General features: G+C 39.4%; 1 protein-coding gene across 8 annotated transcripts in view; it reads left to right on the plus strand.

Annotated features, from left to right (window-relative positions):
• Window positions 1-23,029, plus strand: part of GAPVD1 (GTPase activating protein and VPS9 domains 1) — a 76,389-nt gene that overhangs the window by 4,768 nt on the left and 48,592 nt on the right. For all 8 annotated transcript variants that reach the window (XM_045470479.1, XM_045470481.1, XM_045470482.1 and 5 more), the window contains exon 2: window positions 17,785-17,791. The gene's annotated coding sequence lies outside the window, so the exon portion shown is untranslated. The remainder of the gene's footprint in view (window positions 1-17,784; window positions 17,792-23,029) is intronic.

Below are 23,029 nucleotides of genomic sequence, written 5' to 3' on the forward strand. Positions count from 1 at the left end.
TTTAACTTTCTGCAGTGATGTGATGTAAGGAAGGGTCTGTGGATGAAGGTCTTTTTTTTTTTTTTTTAAAGTTTATTTATTTTGAGAGGGAGAGCACGAGCAGGAGAGGGGGAGAGAGAGAATTTCAAGCAGGCTTTGTGCTGTCAGTGAAGAGCCAAACATGGGGCTCGATCTCACAAACCATGAGATGACCTAAGCCAAAATCAAGACTGGGATGCTTAATTGACTGAGCCACCCAGACACCCCTGTTGATGAAGTTCTTATTTTGTTAACGCTCTTTTACTTTGCGATCCTAGATTGTTATAAATGACACCTAATTGTTCACATCAAACTGATAAAAAATTTTAATGTCTGACAGTATCAAATATTAGTGAAGAGGTCGCTGAACATGGTAATTTAGAAATTGCTGGTGGAGTTTAAATTGGTACAGCTGCCTTGAGAGACCGTGTTTGCAGTATTTAGTAAAGTTGAAAATGGGCATACCCTACCTATAATTTCCCAGCTTCTGGCAGGCAATAAGAATGGGTGGGGCAAAGGGGATGATCCTGTAATTTTTTTTGAAAGACTGAAAGCAACTATGGTGATGTTAACAGTTAATTCTGGGAGGCAGAATACAAGTACTAAATCATCTTTGCACCTTTCCCTATTTTCTGTTGATTTTGTTGTTTTGAATCCATAATTTTTATTTTTTTAATTTTTTTTAAGTAATCTCTACACCCACTGTGGGGCTTGAACTCATGACCCTGAGATCAGGAGTTGCATGTTCTCACTGAGCCTTCCAAGGGCCCCTAAACCCATAACTTTTAAATATTGTTTTCCAGCTCTTTGAAAAATCCTAAGCCTACAGAAAGGTTGCCACAGTAGTGTCATAACAACACCTTTGTACTCCTTACCTAGATTCGATAGTTGTTAATGTTTTGCTCTGCTTGCTTTATGCACTAGTAGACACAATTTTTTGCTGAAGTATTTGTGAGTTACTTTCACAACACTTTACCCCTAAATACTTTTAGCATGTATTTCCCTAGAACAGACACTTTCTTCTACATATCTGCAATTAGTAGTCACCCTCAAGAAATTTAACGTGGATATTATTTTTTAATGTATAGTACATATTCAAAATTCCCCAGTTGTCCCAATACTGTCCTTAGATGTTTGATTTTGTGTTTGCCCCAAGATTCATTTAAGGAGCTTACATTGCATTTAGTTGCCTGCTTGAATCTGGACTGGTTTTCTAGCCTTTTTTTTTTTTTTTGGTGGGGGAGGGGAGGGGTCTTTCAGAACAGTAAGTATCTAGACCAGTTGTATTGTAGGATGTCCCTCAATATAGATTTGTCAGAATATTTCTTTATGATCACATTATGTTAAACATTTTTGGTTGGAATGCTGTGTAGTTGATTTTATGTCTCAGTGTATCACATCAGAGGTGATGTAAATATTTCAATATTTCATTATTGATGTAAATTTGATCATTTGAATAAAGTAATATCTAATAGACTTATATTGTAAAGGCACTCTTTTCCTTTGTAATTAATAGGTAATCAGTGGGTTGATTATTTTAAAACTTTCTCAAACTCATGAGTTGTTAATACAGGTTCCAGTACAAAGAGTGAAGAAGATTTAGACTGGAGACACTACTGAATGGGAGAGTGGAAGATTAGGGAATGCTGTTTGAAAGACATGACATTTGAACTGGACCAACTATCATAGATGTAATTGGCACTAGGGCTATTGGAGAAAGGCCCGAGGTGTAGGGAACAACTTGAACAAAGAAGAGGAATTTGTAAATTAGAATATCCAAGTCTCCCCCCCCCCCCTTTTTTTCTTTTTTTCTGGCTAGTGTGTTAGGTCTGTGAAATGGAAAAATGGGAGGAAAGATTGTAAAGATAGCTTGGGATGAAGAAATACTGGAAAATGGGGCTACCCAGATGATAGTATGTGATCATTTGCCTACAGGTATATCACTTCCTTCCTAGTGCTCACTGTGGTGAAACTGCTCACTGGGAGCCTGAAGTCAATAAAGAGCCAGAGAGGCAGCACAGGGAAGTGAAAAGAGTGTGGGCTGTGAAATCAAACAAATCTAGTTTTGAATTCTCTGCTGCATAATAGCTGAATGATTTGTCAGTAAGTTATTTGACTTTTCTAAACCTGATTCCTCATCTGTAAAGTGGAGGTGATAGGATTGACTAATAACAATACCATATGAAAAGCATGAGGAACGTGGCTGTCATTCAGTAGTTGCTAGTTAATCTTTTGATGCTTCAGCTCTCAACCTTTCACTTTTCCTCTTTGGCACCATATTCCTGACTTTAAAACAAGTCTTACTCTTCTCGTGCATTCTTGGACACTGTCACATTGCTGTCACTTCTCAGTTGACTCAGTTGGCTCCACTGTGAGTTTGTGAGCTGCTTTCCAGTGATGGCACAGAGTACTTCCCACCTTAGAGGTGATGCCTGATAATGGCATTCTGAAAATTGCAGCAAGTTAATTTATTTGGAAAAATTACCCCTAATTTTTATAGAAAATTGAAGAGGGAAAGTGGTAATATTCCCAATACTAAGACATTTCACGTTATTTAAAAAAAAATATGCGGGCGCCTGGATGGCCCAATCATTTAAGCATCCAATTCTTGATTTCAGCTCAGGTTGTGGTCTCATGGTTGTGAGATTGAGCCCCTCCCCCATGCATACACTCAATCTCTCTCAAAATTAATAAATAAACTTTTTTTTTTAGAGTTGTATTAGGCAAAGTTGGTTACTTGTTACTCTAGGATTCTCTAAGGTAAAATGTAATTTTTTTGTTTGTTTGTTTGTTTTGGTAAAAGTCTTATATAAATGGAATCCCTTTTATTTGCTATGGAAAGACCAGTACTTGAAAAAGAATTTCTCAAATGGTTAATTAATTTTTTTTCCCTTGCAGTTTTCTGTTTTTTCACCACATGTAATTCCTTCTCTGGAATTAATTTTTTCATAGGCATGAAGGATTTTAGTTATGTACTTTTTACATTTGAACTGCTTAAACTTTTATTTTCATAGAATTATTGTGACTTTGGGGCACCTGGGTGGCTCAGTTGGTTGAGCGTCTGGCTCTTGATTTCATCTTAGGTCATGATCCCAGGATGGTTGGATCAGGCCCCAAGTTGGGCTCCATGCTCAGCATGGAGACTACTTGAGATTCTCTCTTTCTCTATCTGCCCCTCTCCCATGCTTGTGCTCTTTTCCTTTCTCTAAAAAAAAAAAAAAAAAAAAAAAAAAATTATTTGTGGATTTAACTCTGTAAGTAATCCTAATCAAGGTATTTTCTTTCTTTCCTTTTTTTTTTTTTTTTGGGTGTTTTTATTTTTAAAGGAACTAAGCCCAATAATTTCTGTATCATGTATACATTTTAGAAGAGGCTTTAGGGACTGAGCTGTTTGATTTCTTGTTTTTAAATTATAGTTCGTTAAAATTTCTTTATACTTAACCTATATTTTCCAATTTGGGGGAGTATGTTTCAATATGTATTATGATTTTTTAAAAAGTTTTCTTTTTTTTAAATGTTTGAGAGAGAGTGCCAGTGGGGAAGGACAGAGAGATGGGGGAGAAAGGATGCAAAGTGAGCTCCAAGCTGACAGCAGCGATGCAGGGTTTGAACTCATGAACTGTGAGATCCTGACCTGAGCCAAAGTCAGGATGCTCCCCCCCGTTTTTTTTTTAGTTTTAAGGCAGTTTTTCACTGCTCCTAAGCTGAAACACAGTTTTGTTTTGTTTTAAAGCTTTATTTATTTGTTTGTTTGTTTATTTATTTATTCAAAGTTTATTTATTTGAGAGAGAGACTGTGAGCACACACAGGTTGGGGAAGACCAGAGAGAGAGGAAGAGAGAGAGAGAATCCCAAGCAGACTCTGCACTGTCAGCACTGAGCCAAACTCGGGGCTTGAACCTACAAACCAACTGTAAGATCATGACCTGAGTCAAAATCAAGAGCTGGACACTTAACTGACTAAGCCACCCAGGCACCTCTTGTTTTGTTTTTTAAGTTTTTTTGTTCAATCTCTACACCCAACATGGGGCTCGAACTGGACCAAGAGATTAAGAGTTGCGTGCTCTTCCACCTGAGTCAGCCAGATGCCCCTGAAATCCAGTTTTGAACTCTGCAATGTAATAGTCAGAAGTGGTGAATATCTGTTGATACTACAAGTTCTCATATTCACTATATATAAATAAAAGGTTAAACAAATGTTTAAACAAATGCTAACAGTGTAATTTTATATATGTGTATATATGTGTGCATGTGTGTATGTGTATATAGACATAGATATAAATCAAGCCAAAATTATCTTTGTATACACCTTTTCATATGCCTTTTTTAAAATATAAGGCTTTAAGTATAATGTAACTGTAAAAGCAGCGAGATATCTGCTCATTAATCTGTGTGTCTGAAAAGATGCTTGCTTGGTCTTGCTCCCATGTAATGCTGGTACACCCACCCTGGAGATTAGTGGGAAGCATGTCATCAAACATGTTCAGCTCTTCTTCCTTTTTTTTACTTACTAATTTATGTTTTCAGTTTATTGTCTGTAAGTCTTTGATTAAAATTGGAAAATTTTAAGGAAAAAAATATTAGTCAAGGGATATTAGCCTGTTTCTCTTTTTATAGGATCAAATTATCTTCCCAAACAATCTGAATTTTACCCAAATACATTCATTTTTAATTTTTTTTTAACGTTTTATTTATTTTTGAGACAGAGAGAGACAGAGCATGAATGGGGGAGGGGCAGAGAGAGAGGGAGACACAGAATTGGAAGCAGGCTCCAGGCTCTGAGCCATCAGCCCAGAGCCCGACGCGGGGCTCGAACTCACGGACCGCGAGATCGTGATCTGAGCTGAAGTCGGACGTTAACCGACCGAGCCACCCAGGCGCCCCCAAATATACATTCATTTTTAAAGTTTTAAGGACTTAGGCTAAACTCACCTATTTTTAACCCACTCTGAACTGTCTCCTTTCACTTTCTAATGCAAAACTGACCCATCTCTTGATTTTACTTTCATTACTTATAAATCATGACTAGCTGATAAAAAATACATTTGGTCTAAAAGTTGTAAGGCAGAATTGCAAAATGTTTACAAATACAGATTTTTGTAATAGAAGAGCTTAAGAAAGTATAGGTGAATTATTTTTGCAGAATTTGTTTCATCTTTATTACCTCCTTTAGAACCCAAGGAATTTTTGAGTCCTCTAAAACCAAGTGTTTTTTGATAAATAACTATTCAAGGTTGTGATGGGCCAGCTTGGATTCTGAGAAAGTGACCTATTAAGTGTCCTTATGAGTAAATTTCTGTTCCACCATTAATGATAATAGTAATTGGCATTTATTGAGTTCTTTTTCTCTTTGTAGACATTAGGTAAACTAGTTAAAATTATAAATTCCATAATTCTGTGGAGGGATCTTAATGATTGATTTCTTTTTGAAAAGCTATTTTAGGCAACTAGATTTATTTATTATTTATTTTTATTTATTTATTTTTTGTGGTCCAGGAGGTTCCTTTTAGGTAAAACATAGTCAATGGTAATAAATAATGCTGCTTGAAGTTTGATAATATTTATAAATTTATGGGGTGTCTGGGTGGCTCAGTTGGTTAAGTGTCCGACCAACTCTTGATCTCGGCTCAGGTCATGATATCAGTTTGTGGGTTCGAGCCCTGCATAGGGCTCCATGCTGACGGTGCAGAGCCTGCTTGAGATTGTATCTGTCTCCCTCTCTCTCTGCCCCTCCCCTGCTTGCTCTCCTCCTCTCAAAATAAAAATAAACTTTAAAAAATATTCATAATTTTATGAGACACCATTCTGGTAAATCTGATGAAATGGACTGACAGCCTGCTGTTTATTACACCTTCCCTAATTTTGAGGGTGGACTCTTGGATCTTGAAACAGGCTTTACCAGTATTACAGCTCAGCAAAAAATGCAGCTGAAGCTCACGGTTCTCTTTCTGTTTGGTTGTTTTGTACACCCACTGTACTTATGGAGGAAGCTAAGTTTATGCAGGGACCAAAGCTTCCTCAAAGCATGTGAGGTGGTGAAATCATTCTCTCCGAAATTCTCAAAGGGCTCTTAAGGACTTTAGGTTTTTTTTAATTTAAATTATGTAGTTTATCTTGAGCTCCAGCTTTATGAATGTCTAGTGAGTTGTCATTAGAGATTGTTGAATTGGAAGAAATTAGATTTGGTGGTATTTAATTTCAGACTAATAAAATTAATGGAGATTTATCTAATTGTGAAAGTTCCTGATACCCATTTCTAGATTGGTGCCATTGCAGTTCTGTTTATTAGTGTATAGCTTGTTATTGTTGAACTGTGTCCATAAGTACTGTCCTTTTTGTTGCACTTGAAATTTTTCACACTTATGGGGCGCCTGGGTGTCTCAGTCGGTTGAGACGTCCGACTTTGACTCAGGTCATGATCTCACAGCTTATGAGTTTGAGCCCCGCTTTGGGCTCTGTGCTGACAGCTCGGAGCCTGGAGCCTGCTTCTGATTCTGTGTCTGTCTGTCTGTCTGTCTGTCTCTCTCTCTCTCTCTCTGCCCCTCCCCTGCTCACACACACACACTCTCTCTCAAAAATAAATAAAACATTAAGAAGAAAAAAAAAAGCATCTGATTTCAGCCCAGGTCATGATCCCATGGTTTGTGGGTTTGACCCCTGTGTCAGTCTGTATGCTGACAGCTCAGAGCCTGGACCCTGCTTCGGATTCTGTGTCTTCCTCTCTCTCTGCCCCTTCCCCACTCATGCTTTGTCTCTCTCTCTCTCCCTCTCAAAAATAATAAATGTTAAAAAAAAATAAATAAAAATTTCCCATGTGTAATATATTATCATTCACGGAATTTGTCTTGTCCTGAATGTTTAAGTAATTGCACTAACAGATCACTAACAGAGGAATCTTAGTCCCAAGTTTTTATTAGAAAAAAAAAAAATTTTTTTTTTAGTTGTTTATTTATTTTTGAGACAGAGAGAGACAGAGCATGAACGGGGGAGGGTCAGAGACAGAGGGAGACACAGAATCTGAAGCAGGCTCCAGGCTCTGAGCTGTCAGCACAGAGCCCAACGTGGGGCTCAAACTCACAGACCATGAGATCATGACCTGAGCCGAAGTTGGAATTTCAACTGACTGAGCCACCCAGGCGCCCCACGTCCGAAGTTTTTATTATGTTTTCTTTTTTTTAAATTACGAAAGTAATGTTCTTTGTTTAAAAAAAACCTAAGGGGCGCCTGGGTGGCGCAGTCGGTTAAGCATCCGACTTCAGCCAGGTCGTGATCTCGCGGTCCGTGAGTTCGAGCCCCGCGTCAGGCTCTGGGCTGATGGCTCGGAGTCTGGAGCCTGTTTCCGATTCTGTGTCTCCCTCTCTCTCTGCCCCTCCCCTGTTCATGCTCTGCCTCTCTCTGTCCCAAAAATAAATAAACGTTGAAAAAAAAAATTAAAAAAAAAAAACCTAAAAATACAAAAAAAGAAAGCTTTTCTTCCCCACATATATATGTACATGCTATATGTTTTCAGTTTTTTCTTTTTTTCCCCCAGAAATTATTGTCAATACTTGTAGTGCTTTACATATATTAACTTGTTAAACTTTTACAGCCCATGAACATACCTTATGAAGTAGATTCTATTTTATATCCTTTTGCAGATGAAGAAAGCAAGGCAAGAATTATCAAAGGTTGCACAACTAGTGAGTGGCAAAGCTGATACTGGAGCACAGGGAGTCTTGCTCAAGGGTTTGTGGTTTAGCTGCCTCTTGGGTCTTACCTTGGGTATCATTCTTCAGTGTGCTTTTTTCATGTAATGGTACACCATGGACAACTTTCTGTGTACCTCTCTCAATAATTATGTATTGCTTCTCAATAATTATGTAGTACTCAGTGACAGAGATGTACCATAACAATGTTTTTCAAAATTAATCTTGTTTAATATTGTCAGTTACATTAGTAATGATTTCAGGTAATACTTTTTTTAGGGGTGCCTGGGTAGCTCAGTTGGTTAAATGTCCAACTCTTTTTTTTTTTTTTTAATTTATTTTTATGTTTATTTTTGCGAGAGAGAGACAGAGCGTCGTTGGGGGAGTGGCAGAGTGAGAGGGAGACACAGAATCCGAAGCAGGCTCTAGGCTGTGAGCTGTCAGCACAGAGCCGGATGAGGGGCCCAAAGTCACAAGCCTTGAGATTATGACCTGAGCTGAAGTCTGATGCTTAACTGAGTGAGCCACCCAGGTGCCCCCAACTCTCTTTTTTTTTTTTTAATGTTTATTTATTTATTTTGAGAAAGAGAGAGAGCACACGTACAAATGTGAGTGGGGGAGGGGCAGAGAGAGAGGGAGAGATTCCCAAGCAGGCTCTGCACTGTCAGCCTGGAGCCAGACTCAGGGCTCGATCCCACAAACTGTGAGTTCATGAGCTGAGCTGAAATCAAGAGTCAGACACTTAATGGACTGAGCCACCCAGGCACCCCAAGCACCTGCTTGGGACTCTCTAGCTCCCTGTCCCTCCCCCACTGTGTGCACATGTGCGCACTTGCTCTCTCAAAATAAGTAAATACATTAAATAAATAAAAAGTCAGGTTTTTGAACTGGAATAAGTGAGGATACATTAGTATTTACTAAGTAATGCATATTTGCTGTCCAGGGATTTTGATATTCTCTCAGTTGGGTTGTGTAATAAAATCTGAGCTTAACCCACGAGCCATTTGGTATGCATGAATTTCATTATTTTTGTGGTTAGTCTGTCTTCTTTAATTCTCGAAAATTAGTAGTGTATTGGGGGCAAAAAAAAATCGACATCTGTTTGGATTTTATTTATTTTTGGCAGGCTGTAGAATTTTGGTGTCATAGCAAGAAGTCTGGTGTGGTGTTAATTTGAGATGTGAATACTGTCTGGCTTTATATGACTTGCATCTTCAAAGTAGTGTGCCTTTCAGTTCCTTGTACTTGTGCCAGGAATAGTTGGTATTAAGTCCGTTTTTTTCCCCTACAGTGTTTCACTGTTTTTTCAAATATACCAACTAAAGATAATTAAAGTATGATTTGCTTCCATTTTTTTTCCTCATTGACAGTTATTTTTTATTTTTATTTCTTTGAAAGTTTATTTATTAATTTTGAGAGAGAAAGTACGAGCAGGTGAGGGGCAGAGAGAGAAGAGAGAGCAAGAATCCCAAGCAGGCTTTGCACTGCCAGCGTGGAGCCCGGTGTAGGGCTCGAACTCACGAAATGTGCAGTCATGACCCGAGCCAATTTCGGACACTTAACCAATTGAGCCACCCAAGCACCCCAATAGCTATTTTTTAGTTGTGAAGAAGTACGTCATTCAGTCATTTGTGTAATAATTTTTTATAAATTCAGATGTTAAACGAGTACCTGCTAGATGCCAGCCTGTCTGCTGAGAAAATGGGGATACCAAGATGACTATGTCACTCCTTCAGGTAACTTGGAGGTTTGTTGAGAAAACAACACTTTGTTGCAAACAGTATAAAATATGAAAAGCTATGATAGAGATGAGCCCAAAGGAGAAAGTATGAGAATGGCCAGGAAAGACTCCTTGGTTTGAGCTGGGCTCTGATGCTTAAGTGAGATTTAACTGGCCAGTGACAAGAGTGGGTCAAGAATTCCAGAGGGTATGTAGAAATCTGGTCTGTGGAATCTATTCAGATTTGTTATGATCACATATCCCTGTGAGAATGAGGGCCCCTCAAGAGCAGACTTTGCCTGTCTTGTTCATTAGTGCCTAGCACATTGTAGATCTTTAACAAACATTTGTTGAATGAGTGAGTGAAGGAAGTGTGTTAAAGTTTACTGTGCTTGTCCATTTTTTAGAAAGAGATGAACTCATTATTTTTAATACCTGACGATTTTTAGATCATGTAATTTAACAAAACATAAAATGAGTAATAAACTGCTCCACACTGAAGGAGGTTAAGTTTTATAAAAGGAAACACATGTAGACAAATCCTTGTAATTCAGAATGGTTATTTATGAAAAATATTTGCAAAAGATGTCCATCTCTTGTATGGATTGGTTAGATCCCTGAGAAGTGGTGGGTAATTAAAATAAATCCTCAAGGGGTGCCTGGGTGGCTCAGTCAGTTGAGCTTCTGACTTCTGCTGGGGTCATAGTCTTGTGGTTTGTGGGTTTGGGCCCCATGTTGAGCTTTGTGCTGACAGTGCAGAGTCTGCTTTGGACTCTCTGTCTCCCTCTCTTTGCTCCTACCCCGCTCACTCTCTCTCAAAAATAAAGAATAAACATTAAACATTTTTTTTTAACAAATCCTCAAATTTAAATTATTTGATTGATAAACCTTGGAAGCTAACATTGTGGTAGGTCATTAAAAATTGGCAGTCATGTCCTTTTGCCGTATCGGGGTAATACGGTATCAGTGAGAGAGAGTGAATCTTTTTTTTTTTTTTAATGTTTATTTATTTATTGTTTTGAGAGAGAGTGTGTGTCAGCTGGGAGGGGCAGAAAGAGAGGGAGAGAGAGAATCCCAAGCAGGCTGTGCACTGTCAGCACACACCACACCCTGACGTGGAGCCCGATCCCATGAACCATGAGATCATGACCTGGCTGAAATCAAAAGTTGGACGCTTAACCGACTGAGCCACCCAAGCACCCCAATTAAAACAAATAATGCTTATTATTTTAATAATAAACACACACACACATTTTTTAATGTTTACTTATTTTTGAGAAAGAGAGAGAGCATGAAAGGGAAAGGGCAGAGAGAGAGAGGAAGTCATAGGATCCAAACTGCTGACGGCAGAGAGCCTGACGAGGGGCTCGAACCCACGAACTGCAAGATTATGACTTTAGCCAAAGTCAGACGCTTAACTGACTGAGCCACCCAGATACCCTGACAGTTTGAAACTTTCAAAGAAAAAGGGACTTGTCCAGATACTGACTCACCAATGAATAGTTGTTGAAAGACGGGCAATTAGAAGTGGCCTTGACTTATGAATTACAGCACTCACAGATGGTGTAGTGGTAAGAGCTCAGTGAGTCACATGTACTTAGATTCTAGTTTCATCTTTGCCAGTTACTAATTTGACCTTGGGCAAATTAATTTCCTCAGTTTCCTCACCTGTAAAACATGGATAAGAATACCTGCCTTTCAGGGATGTTATACAGATAAATGAGAATGTTCATTTAAAACACCTGGTTGGTGCCTAGTACATGACAAGCCTGAAATATATGGTAGTTATTATTTGTATTTACTGAACACTGATATATTTTACTATGACCAGTTAGTTAAAATTCTTTTCAAGCTCAACCATTACTATTTATATAAGAATTTTTAATGTTTATTTATTTTTGAGAGAGAGCACGAGTGCAAGTGTTGGGGGCGGCAGAGAGAGAGGGAGACACAGAATCCCAAAGCACGTTTCAGGCTCTGAGCTGTTAGCACAGAGCCTGGTGCAGGGCTTTAACTCATGAACTACGAGATCATGACCTAAGCCGGAGTCGCATGCTTAACCAACTAAGCTACCCAGGTGCCTCTCAACCATTACTGTTTATAATGCAGTTTTAAAAAGTTTGCTGTTATATGGAAATTAATAGGGGCACCTGGGTGGCTCAGTCAGTTGAACATCTGACTCTTGTTTTGGCTCAGGTCATGGTATCATTCACGGTCTGTGGGTTCAAGCCCTGCATCAGGCTCTGCTGACAGCCTGGAGCCTGCTTGGGATTCTCTCTGCCCCTCCTGTGTATGCTCTCTCTTTCTCTCAAAAATAAATAAATGAACTTTTAAAAACTTTAAAAATTTATATATTTTTAGAACAGTTTAAGTTTTACGGAAAAATTGAGAGAATAGTATAAGGAGTTCCCATGTACCTAGCACCAAGTTGCCCCTATCATTTACATCTTGCCCTTAGCATGGTATATTTGTTACACTTAGTGAATATATATATATATATATATATATATATATATATATATATATTTTTTTTTTTTTTTAAACGTTTTTATTTCTGAGAGCAAGTGGGGGAGGGGCAGAGACGAGGAGGACAGAGGATCTGAAGCAGGCTCCACACTGACAGCAGAAAGCTTGATGCGGGACTCGAATTCACAAACTGAACCATGAGATCGTGACCTGAGCTGAAGTTGGTTGCTTAACCAACTGAGCCAGCCAGGGGTCCCACTGAACCAATATATTGACACATTATTATTAAAGTTCATATGTTATTTAGATTTCCTTAGTTTTCACCTGATGTCCTTTTCCTGTTCTAGGATCCCACTTTATATGTAGTTGTCATTATCTCTGTAATATTTTTGAAGTTTTTTTATTTTTATTTTTAATGTTTATTTTACTTTTGAGAGAGAGAGACAGAGCACAAGTGGAGGAGGGGCAGGGAGCGAGGGAGACACAGAATCCGAAGCAAGCTCCAGGCTCCAATCTGTCAGCACAGAGCCTGACGTGGGGCTGAGACTCATGAACCACAAGATCATGACCTGAGCTGAAGTCAGATGCTTAACCAACTGAGCCACTCAGGCGCCCCTATTTATTTACTTTTAGAGAGAGAGAGAGGGAGACAATCCCAAGCAGGCTCAGCATTGTCAGCACAGAGCCCGACCTGGGGCTTGAACTCACAAACCGTGAGATCATGACCAGAACCAAGATCAAGAGTCGGACACTTAACCAACTGAACCACCCAGGTGTCCTGAGAGGTTGTTTAACATAGTGTTGGATGTTCTAGCATCAGCAATCAGACAACAAAAGGAAATCAAAGGCATCAAAATTGGCAAAGATGAAGTCAAGCTTTTACTTTTTGCAGGTGACATGATACTATACATGGAAAACCCTATAGACTCCACCAAAAGTCTGCTAGAACTGATACATGAATTCAACAAAGTCACAGGATACAAAGTTAATGTACAGAAATCAGTTGCGTTCTTATACACTAGTAACGAAGCAACAGAAAGACAAAGAAACTGATCCCATTCACAGTTGCACCAAGAATCATAAAATACCTAGGAATAAACCTAACCATCGATGTAAAAGATCTGTATGCTGAAAACTATAGAAAGATTATGAAGGAAATTGAAGAAGATACAAAGAAATGGAAAAACATTCCGTGCTCATGGATTGGAAGAATAAATATTGTTAAAATGTCAATACTACCCAAAGCAATCTACACATTCAATGCAATCGCAATCAAAATTGCACCAGCATTCTTCTCGGAGCTAGAACAAGCAGTCCTAAAACTTGTATGGAACCACAAAAGATCCCTGAATAGCCAAAGTAATATTGAAGAAGAAGACCAAAGCGGGAGGCATCACAATCCCAGACTTTAGCCTCTACTACAAAGCTGTAATCATCAAGACAGCATGGTATTGGCACAAAAACAGACACATAGACCAATGGAATAGAATAGAGACTCCAGAATTAGACCCACAAGAGTATGGCCAACTAATCTTTGCCAAAGCAGGAAAGAATATCCAATGGAAAAAAGACAGTCTCTTTAACAAATGGTGCTGGGAGAACTGGACAGCAACATGCAGAAGAATGAAACTAGACCACTTTCTTACACCATTCACAAAAATAAACTCAAAATGGATAAAGGACCTGAATGTGAGACAGGAATCCATCAAAACCCTAGAGGAGAAAGCAGGAAAAAACCTCTGTGACTTTAGCCGCAGCAATTTCTTACTTGACACATCTCCAAAGGCAAGGGAATTAAAAGCAAAAATGAACTATTGGGACCTCATGAAGATAAGAAGCTTCCTTTGCACTGCAAAGGAAACAATCAACAAAACTAAAGGCAACCGATGGAATGGGAAAAGATATTTGCAAATGACATATCAGATAAACGGCTAGTATCCAAACTCTATAAAGAACTCACCAAACTCCACACCCGAGAAACAAATAATCCAGTGAAGAAATGGGCAGAAAACATGAATAGATGCTTCTCTAAAGAAGACATCCAGATGGCCAACAGGCACATGAAAGGATGCTCAATGTCACTCCTCATCAGGGAAATACAAATCAAAACCACACTGAGATACCACCTCACACCAGTCAGAGTGGCTAAAATGAACAAATCAGGAGACTGTAGGTGCTGGGGAGGATGTGGAGAAACGGGAACTCTCTTGCACTGTTGGTGGGAATGCAAACTGGTGCAGCCTCTCGAGAAAACAGTGTGGAGGTTCCTCAAAAAATTAAAAATAGATCTACCCTATGACCCAGCAATAGCACTGCTACGAATTTACCCAAGAGATACAGGAGTGCTGATGCATAGGGGCACTTGTACCCCAATGTTTCTAGCAGCACTTTCAACAATAGCCAAATTATGGAAAGAGCCTAAATGTCCATCAACTGATGAATGGATAAAGAAATTATGGTTTATATACACAATGGAATACTACAATGGCAATGAGAAAGAATGAAATATGGCCTTTTGTAGCAACGTGGATGGAACTGGAGAGTGTTATGCTAAGTGAAATAAGTCATACAGAGAAAGACAGGTACCATATGTTTTCACTCTTATGTGGATCCTGAGAAACTTAACAGAAGACCATGGGGGAGGGAAAGAAAAAAAAACAAGGTTAGGGAGGGCGGAAGCCAAACCATAAGAGACTCCTAAAAACTGAGAATACACTGAGGGTTGATGGGGGGTGGAAGGGAGGGGAAAGTGGGTGATGGGCATTGAGGAGGGCACCTTTTGGGATGAGCACTGGGTGTTGTATGGAAACCAATTTGACAATAAATTTCATATTAAAAAAAAGATGAAAAATAATAGCATGTTTATATATTGGTGAGAATATCCAGTAGAGAGGGAAATATGGATGGGGGGATGGGGTAGTCGGGATTACTGCAGTAATATTCTTGAGTAGATAGATGTGAAGGGAGGAAATTAGCATAAAAGTGAGGGTTGGCTTTGATCATGAGAAAGGCAGTCCATTCAAAATAAAAGGTAGAGCATGTGTGTGTGTGTACACATATATATATACTTGTAGTTACTTGTAGTTTAGTTGTTCCTGGTGTCCAAGTTGACTAAACTTTATGAGGATGGAGGCTGTGTGTGTTCTGTCTTGTACTATTAGTGCCTGGTACAATGAAGACATTCAGAAAATATTTGTTGAATTAAGTTGGAGAAGATCGCTTTTAACAGCCTTACCAATTCTAAGATTCTTTTTTTTTATTTTTCTTTAATGCTTTTTATTTTTGAGAGACAGCGCGTGAGTGGGGGAGGGGCAGAGAGAGAGGGAGACACAGAATCTGAAGCAGGCTCCAGGCTCTGAGCTGTTGGCACAGAGCCTGAAGCAGGGCTCAAACTCCTGAACCATGAGATCATGACTTGAGCGTAAGCTGGACGCTTTACCAACTGAGCCAGCCAGGTGCCCGCCCTTTAATTTTTTTGTTAATGTTTATTTTAAAAAGTTTTTTAATTTTTTTTTAACGTTTATTTATTATTGAGAGACAGAGAGAGACAGAGCTTGAGCAGGGGAGGGACAGAGAGAGAGGGAGACACAGAATTGGAAGCAGGCTCCAGGCTCTGAGCTGTCAGCACAGAGCCCGACGTGGGGCCCGAACTCACAAACTGCCAAGATCATGACCTGAGCCGAAGTCGGACGCCTAACTGACTGAGCCACCCAGGCACCCCTGTTAATGTTTATTTTTGAGAGACAGAGAGAGAGACACAGAGCACGAGCAGGAGAAGGGCAGAAAGAGAGAGAGGGAGACACAAAGAACCTGAAGCAGGCTCCAGGCTGTCAGCTGTCAACACAGAGCCCGATGCAGGGCTCAAACCCATGAACCGTGAGGTCATGACTTGAGCCGAAGTCAGACGCTTAACCAACTGAGCCTCCCAGGCACCCTCACTTTTTTTTTTTTAAAGAGACAGCACGAGTAGATGAGAGCACGATAATGAGTGATAATTGAGCATTTTTTCATGTGTCGGTTGGCCGTCTGGATGTCTTCTTTGGAGAAGTGTCTATTCATGTCTTTTGCCCATTTCTTTACTGGATTATTTGCTTTTGGGGTGTTGAGTTTGATAAGTTCTTTATAGATTTTGGATACTAACCCTTTATCTGATGTGTCGATTGCAAATATCTTCTCCCATTCTGTCGGTTGCCTTTTAGTTGTGCTGATTGTTTCTTTTGCTGTGCAGAAGCTTTTTATTTCGATGAGTTCCTGATAGGTCATTTTTGTTTTTGTTTCCCTTGTCTGTGGAGGCGTGTTGAGTAAGAAGTTGCTGTGGCCAAGGTCAAAGAGGTTTTTGCCTGCTTTCTCCTAGAGGATTTTGATGGCTTCCTGTCTTACATTTAGGTCTTTCATCCACTTTGAGTTTATTTTTGTGTATGGTGTAAGAAAGTGGTCCAGGTTCATTTTTTTGCATGTTGCTGTCCAGTTTTCCCAGCACCACTTGCTGAAGAGACTGTCTTTATTCCATTGGATATTCTTTCCTGTTTTGTCAAAGATTAATTGGCCATAAGTTTGTGGGTCCATTTCTGGGTTCTCTGTTCTGTTGATTTAAGTGTCTGTTTTTGGGCCATTATCCACCTGTATTTTAAATGAGTGTAAACTCAGATGAAGTAGATATCACTAGAAGCCAGTTGAAGTAAAAACCAATAGATAAAAGGAACTTTAAGGAGTCAATTATTAACAGAACTGAAAATTAAGGTAGATGTGAGTGACAAAATGTTTAGGTTAGTCTGTTGAGAGCAAGGGCTGTTTTTGAATCAGAACTGAGTCAGTGTGAATTTTGATGTAGCTACTTGCTAGATACATCAACACTTTTCTCAACTGTTAAATGAAGTTAATGAGAGCACAGTCATCATAGGGTTTTAAGGATTCAATGAGGAAAAAATAGCAGTGCCTGGAATAATAAAGTTCTAAATAAATGTTAGCTTGATAGAGTATTGTTATTGTTTGTTTGATATTGACAATGTTGTTACTTTTCAGGATACTAACTTATTTGCAGATGTTTGTACTTTCCTGTTGTCTTCAGTATGGTAAAATTTCCCACTTTTAGTTGTTTCTGCCTATATTTTATTTAAGCTATTTCCCGGTAGCTGTTAACTCCTCTTGTGTTACAGGGTGCCTTAGAAGAGCAGAACAACCTTATAGACTTTACTTTTTACATTCTCCAACCCTCTTTTGGCAACTGTGGGGTTTTTTTTTTTTGCGTTTTTTAATGTTTATTTACTTTTGAGAGAGAGAGACAGTGCAACAGGGGAGGGGCAGAGAGAGAGAGAGAGAGAAAGGGGACACAGAATCCGAAGCAGGCTCCAGGCTCCTAGCTGTCAGCACAGAGCCCGATTCAGGGCTCGAACCCATGAACTGTGAGATCATGACCTGAGATGAAGTCGGATGCTTAACTGACTGAGCCACCCACGCACACCGGTAATTATTGTTTTTAAGCAGTGACCTGTTAGGTATTATTATTTGTGTGTGTGTGTGTGGGGACGGGAGTATTTTTTTTTTTCAGAATGTGTGAGCTAATAATAATCTTGGTGCTGTACCTGATTTGAGTTCACTTAACATGATTGAGCTCCTCCTACCTGCCATGAGGTATGTTAGGACACAAAGTTGAATTCTCTCCCTCAGTGTTTACAGTCTAAGAGGAGAGATAGAGATGTAATATTATACTCTAGTGTGTGGTACATGTTGTATAAAATAGTATTCAGCATATGAATTTAATTTAGGTAAACTGGACATAAATATAGGTCAGAGTTAATATTTTTAACCTCTCAACATTATACCCAGTGGCTTACTGACATTTTCTTTTTTTTTTTTTTAATTTAATTCAATTTTTAAAATTTACATCCAAGTTAGTTAGCTTATAGTGCAACAATGATTTTAGGGGTAGATTCCTTAATGCCCCTTACCCATGTAGCCCATCCTCCCTCCCACAACCCCTCCAGTCACCCTCTGTTCTCCATATTTAAGAGTCTCTTATGTTTTGTCCCCCTCCCTGTTTTTTATATTATTTTTGCTTCCCTTGTGTTTATCTGTTCTATGTCTTAAAGTCCTCATATGAGTGAAGTCCTATGATATTTGTCTTTCTCTAATTTCGCTTAGTGTAATACCCTCTAGTTCCATCAATGTAGTTGCAAATGGCAAGATTTCATTGGTTTGATTGCCATTTACTGACATTTTCTTATGTTTATATGGTAATGAGATTATGGATTTATACAATAATATTTTATTTTATTTATAATTTTTATTTTTTTTATATAATAATGTTTTAAAAAGTATCATCTTGTATGGCAACCTATTAACCTGTTTTTTTGCCACCATTCAGACCAGCTAATTATAGAAAGAAAAAGTACTGAAACATACAATTCTTGAACTTGATGAAAGGAAAAAAAATGCTTAGCAAGTTTGTCTAGACTTACCTAACATATCTTTGATTTGGAGCTATTGAGGGATTTAGAAGGTGAATTCTTTTTTTTTTTTTTTTTAATTTTTTTTTTTTTTTTCAACGTTTATTTATTTTTGGGACAGAGAGAGACAGAGCATGAGCGGGGGAGGGGCAGAGAGAGAGGGAGACACAGAATCGGAAACAGGCTCCAGGCTCTGAGCCATCAGCCCAGAGCCCGATGCGGGGCTCGAACTCACGGACCGCGAGATCGTGACCTGGCTGAAGTCGGACGCTTAACCGACTGCGCCACCCAGGCGCCCCTAGAAGGTGAATTCTTGTTTAGATTAGGTGGAGCATTACTTGCATGTGTTAAATTTTTTTTAAGTGAAGCTATATTTGAAGGTTTTAATTTCTAAATTGCATAAATTGGTTCATATTTTGCTATGTCACTGGAAACATTTTATGTGTCCTCTCTATCTTGAACAGTATTTCGGTTATAATTAGACTGTGAGCTCCTTGAGATTAGGGGACCTGGCTAAGCTCCAGAAAAGCTCAGTAACATATTTGTTGAATTAAATTGTATTAAAGCAGCAAGAAGGGCACAGTTTGAGAATTTCTAAAATATTTTTTTCCCTATTTTTTATTATGAAAAATTTCTAACATAACTGAAATTGTTGAAGGATAGTATAGTGATCATCAACTACCCTTCACCTAGATTCAACAATTGTTTACATTTTGCTGCATTTAAAAAATCTCCTGGGGCACCTGGGTAGCTCTGTTGGTTAAGTGTCTGACTTTAGCTCAGGTCATGGTCTTGTAGTCTGTGGGTTTGAGCCCCACGTCGGGCTCTGTGCTAACAGCTTGGAACCTGGAGCCTGTTTCAGATTCTGTTGTCTCCCTCTCTCTCTGAGCCTCCCCTACTCGTGCTCTGGCTTGCTCTCTCTCTCTGTCAAAAATAAAGAAAAAATTGTTTTTAATCTCTTATTTTTTTGCTGAACCATATACAAGGAAGTTGCAGACATCCTTAACACTATACTTTTATATACTTGAGCATGCATCTCTTAAAAATAAGATATTCTCCTGAGTAACCACAGGATTTTTGCATCATTCTTGTAGGGATCAGGGTAATAATAATGGCATACTGGCTCTATCATCTATCTACCACTTGTGTGGCCCTGAGCAAATTACTCAGCATCCCCGAGCCTCAGTTTCCTGGGCTGCAGAGCACTTGTTTCAGAGAGATATTATGAAGAGGGAATGTTTAAAGTTCCTAGAAGCACACCAGGCACCATTTTTAGTTTATAACCTGTTTCTCCATATGATACTCAACTGTGGTGAATAATACCATACCTACTCTTGTTCCTAGAGTTGGAAACTTTTACCTTATTTTCCCCAATTGTGATGAACAAATCTTGTGTTTCTGCCTCGTAACATGTCCCAAACTTGTCCTGTTCTTTCTATTGCTACTACATTTCCTGCCTACCAACAACTTCGTTGTCTCTCTTCATCTAGTCCTATCCCCGTGTCCTCATTTTTTTCCTTACTGCTGGAGTTTATGTTCTCAAATATAAATATTATCATAATAGGAGCTTAAACTCCTATTTAAAACTTTTCCCAACACCTACAGTGCAAAGTCTAAGTTTCTTGACTCTGGCTTTTGTGTACCTTTTGTCTCTGCAGCTTTATCTCTCATTTTACCCATTCTCCACCTCTCCCCACCTCACTGAACACACAGACACAGTCCCCCAGACTGTAGGAAGCCATGAGTAACTCTCTAAATGTACTCTTCGTTATACACCTCTGTGCCTTTGCTTGGTTGGCACCTTCTATCTGGAACTCCACCCCACCCACCATCCTCTTTATGTCTGGCAAATACTCGTCTCTCCCCTCCCCAGCCCCTCAACTTGCCTTTCAAGACTAGGTGCAGGTATCTAACTCCTCAATCGTTTCTTCTCTTTTTGTCCCCCCCTCCACATTGTATAGTCTTCTAGCATAACACCCATTACATTTTTGGACAGCCATTTGCTTGCACGTCTGCTTCATTCTGCTAGGTTAGGAAGTTCTTGAGGGTACACATTAGATTTTATTCCTTTTGTATTTCTGGTACCTAATATGTTGCTTGTACCAGGATGATAAATGTAGATATCGTGTCCACTTTTTATGGGTGAAAAAAATCTGAGGTTCAGAGAATATGCTTTATGTGCCCAAGTAATAGCACTAATTAATGAAGTATTCAGGTCTTTAAGAGCCCATTTCAGTACTGTTTTCATTGACTGTAATACTTCTTACAATTGCAATCATTTATTCAGTGATTCTGTTCTTAGTCTATGGACCTAGAGCCCCCTAGAGGATGTTAGAGTTCCCACATGAAGTCTACAAAGTTATATATATTAATTGTCTGTAAACTGAGTTAATATGATTTTATGGGTATATGTCTGTATGTCACCAGTTATTTTTTGAATGTACCCAGATACTTTTGTTATTAACAATGAATCATCTTACATCTTTTGAGAAGAGAGCAATATGAGGGCCTTCATGATACAGGAGATTTAGAATAATAGCTTCGTGTGGTTTGCTTCGTGTGTTTAGAATAACAGCTTCGTGTGGGAATTGATAAAGTATAAGAGAGTGGTCTTTGGAAGCAATAAGATTCAGGCTAGATGGTAATATCTGAAATTTTCCTAGTTTTCAGTAGTTCATTAAAATAAGAAAATTAAAAAAATTCCTGAAATGAAAATTATTAATTGCTAAACCTGTTTATGTCAGGCAGCTTTAAATTTTTTTTTTTTTTAACGTTTATTTATTTTTGAGACAGAGAGAGACAGAGCATGAACGGGGGGAGGGTCAGAGAGAGAGGGAGACACAGAATCGGAAGCAGGCTCCAGGCTCTGAGCCATCAGCCCAGAGCCCGACGCGGAGGCTCGAACTCACGGACGGCGAGATCGTGACCTGAGCTGAAGTCGGCCGTCTAACCGACTGAGCCACCCAGGCGCCCCTGTCAGGCAGCTTTAAAAAACATTTCTAGCTGCTACCATAATGTTTAATTCTGTTTTTTTGGTCTTAGCACCAAAAAAAAATTTCAATATATGAACAGTTTTTTTTTTTTTTTTAATTTTTTAATGTTTATTTTTGACAGAGAGAGAGAGAGTGAGCGAGCATGAGCGGGGGAGGGGCAGAGAGAGAGGGAGACACAGAATCCGAAGCAGGCTCCAGGCCTTGAGCTGTCAGCACAGAGCCTGACGCAGGGCCTGAACTCCCAGACTGCGAGATCATGACATGAGCAGAAGTCAGTTGCTCAACCGACTTAGCCACCCGGGCGCCCCATATGTGAACAGTTTTTATTGGATCTGTAAACATATTGAGAGCTTTGAGGTCTGGGTTGTCATCTCCGTTAAAATGTGAATTCACTACAAATGTATTGTTTTATCAATTCCAAATCCTTTAAGGTCACTCATGAATCTGATTGGCTGGGACAACTTTTTTCCTAGCTTTATTGAGATATAATTGACATATAACATTGTGTAAGTTTAAAGTACATAATATGATGATTTGATACACAAACGTATTGCAAAGGTTAATAAGGTTAATTAACACCTCCTTTACCTCATATAATTACCGTTTTGTTGTTGTAGTTATGATAAGGACATTGAAGCTATACTGTCATAGTAATTTTCAAGTGTACAATCGTAATGTTAATTCTTTTTTTTTTTTTTTTTTTTTTTTTTCAACGTTTATTTATTTTTGGGACAGAGAGAGACAGAGCATGAACGGGGGAGGGGCAGAGAGAGAGGGAGACACAGAATCAGAAACAGGCTCCAGGCTCCGAGCCATCAGCCCAGAGCCTGACGCGGGGCTCGAACTCACGGACCGCGAGATCGTGACCTGGCTGAAGTCGGACGCTCAACCGACTGCGCCACCCAGGCGCCCCAATTCTTTTTTTTTTTAAGTTTACTTATTATTCGAGAGAGAGAGTGAGAGAGAGCATGAGCAGGGGGAGGGCAGAGAGAGAGGGAGAGAGAGCAAGCCCCAAGCAGGCTCTGTGCTGTCAGTGCTGAGCCCTACTTGGGTCTCAGTCTCATGAACTGTGAGATCATGACCGGAGCTGGAGTCAAGAGTTGGACACTCAACTGACTGAGCCACCCAGGCGCCCCCATAATGCTAGTTCTTAATAGAATTATTTTTCTTTTTTTTTTTTTTTTTTTTTTAAATGTTTTTTTTCAACGTTTATTTATTTTTGGGACAGAGAGAGACAGAGCATGAACGGGGGAGGGGCAGAGAGAGAGGGAGACACAGAATCAGAAACAGGCTCCAGGCTCTGAGCCATCAGCCCAGAGCCTGATGCGGGGCTCGAACTCACGGACCCGAGATCGTGACCTGGCTGAAGTCGGACACTTAACCGACTGCGCCACCCAGGCGCCCCTAGAATTATTTTTCTAACTTATTGACAGTGTGCTACCTGGACATACGATGTTGTATTGTGTTATATGGGCCACAGGCACTTGTGTCGTTGATATAAATCATTTGTGGTTTGGGGCTACACTGATTACTATCGTTGATATAAAACATCATCACAGAGGGGCTATGAGCTGAGTGCTTTGTGTCACTCTACCCCGTGTCCCCTGGGAAGGTCTGAGACTAGGGCCAAAAGTGGCCCCAACAGGGTCCTCCCTGAGTTTCAGGGAGGTGAGTTCCCAGAGATTGGGTCTTCGCTTGAGG

Source organism: Leopardus geoffroyi, chromosome D4 (assembly GCF_018350155.1).
Source record: "Leopardus geoffroyi isolate Oge1 chromosome D4, O.geoffroyi_Oge1_pat1.0, whole genome shotgun sequence".
In the NCBI taxonomy this organism is placed as follows: domain Eukaryota; kingdom Metazoa; phylum Chordata; class Mammalia; order Carnivora; family Felidae; genus Leopardus; species Leopardus geoffroyi.